This window comes from Myotis brandtii, unplaced genomic scaffold (genome assembly GCF_000412655.1).
Source record: "Myotis brandtii unplaced genomic scaffold, ASM41265v1 scaffold485, whole genome shotgun sequence".
NCBI classification, from domain to species: Eukaryota; Metazoa; Chordata; class Mammalia; order Chiroptera; family Vespertilionidae; genus Myotis; species Myotis brandtii.
Window position 1 is genome coordinate 648,223 of NW_005368527.1, and position 977 is coordinate 649,199.

Here is a 977-nt window from a genome sequence, read left to right on the forward strand (position 1 = left end):
CGCGCCATGTTGGGAGTGGCCAGGCAGGTCCCGCAGTCCGGGGGTCCGGGTGAGGCTCTGTTACCATGACAACACTGCCCTCCTGCCCCCGGGGGCTCTGCATCACCCACTGGTTCTTCCAAGGCTCTGCTCGCTGATAGCTCCAGGAGATGGGCAGGGGGCAGAGAAGTTCCCTGCGGGTCACTCCTGCATCACTGAGGGTCCCCCCAGCCCATCCTTAGCCGTCCGTCCCCAGCCGGCTGCCTTCCAACTGCAAGCTCACGCCCTCCTCCCTCATTACCCACCCTGGACCTCAAAACCGCCATGCCCCAGACCTGCCCTAGGTTCCCACTGCTAAGACCCCTTCTCCGCTCAACCCCCAGAATTGCAGCCTCCAGGTCGACCCTATCATACACGCAAAAACAGGCCTGTTGCCTTCTCCTAGCCACCCATCCGCATGTCTGACAACCCGTTCATTTCCCCACCCATTCATCCACACACCCAACTGACCAAACGCATCTACCCACCCCGTCAACTAACCATCTCTCCAACATCCATCCATCCATCCATCCATCCATCCAAATACCCACTCAAACCAAACCACCCATCCACCTCCCATCTACTCATTCACCTATCATATAACTAATGTGATCCCATTAGCCAGCTAGCCACTCTCCCAAATCCACCCACCCATCCACCCATCTGAACATCCACTCAACGCACCCATCCATGTCTCATCTACCTGTCCATCCATCCACCACCCAAGTAAATACCTACTTACCCACATAACCCCACTCTTTCCTACACAGAACCTTCTACCCAGCTACCCAAATACCCATCCATCCATCAATTGCATGTTTACTTGTCTGTCTCCTCCACTAGAGTGTAAATTCCTTGAGGACAGGAGTCCTATGTGTCTAATTCATTACTGTTTCCCCACTGCCCAGCTCAAGAGTCTCAGGACACTTGAACAAATGTTCATACAATGTGGTACATAC